The sequence below is a fragment of the Phyllopteryx taeniolatus genome, chromosome 20, assembly GCF_024500385.1.
Source record: "Phyllopteryx taeniolatus isolate TA_2022b chromosome 20, UOR_Ptae_1.2, whole genome shotgun sequence".
In the NCBI taxonomy this organism is placed as follows: domain Eukaryota; kingdom Metazoa; phylum Chordata; class Actinopteri; order Syngnathiformes; family Syngnathidae; genus Phyllopteryx; species Phyllopteryx taeniolatus.
In genome coordinates, this window is record NC_084521.1 from 6,182,987 (window position 1) to 6,183,414 (window position 428).

The following is a 428-nucleotide window of genomic DNA, read 5'->3' on the forward strand; positions in this document are numbered from 1 at the left end:
GAGTGTGTGACGTCCATGTTTGTGCTGCGTTTTAGCAGGTAGATGTCATGTATTTGTTCTCTCTCATGTGTTTTCCATATTCCACATTGCTTCTTTTCACACCACACATTATGGGTAATCCTCAAATCAACGAGGACTTTTTAACCTTCTGACAAGTATCTACCTCACAAATTGTCAGGGAAGTGCCACTGAATTTTGAAATTATTGAATTATTATGAAATATTAGCGAGACGTGAACGGTGGTATAAACAATCTCCCAAGATTTTTTGGCTTGGGAGAAAGTGAAGATGGCTAGTTTTGTTAGTTCTTTTGAACGTTACACACAGTAAGCAGTAAGCAGTTTATCTCGTCCGGGAATGTTCTATATATTTTTGTGGTAGGATTCTTTAGTCAGGGCTAATAGTAGTGTGTGACTTTGTCCTTCCGTC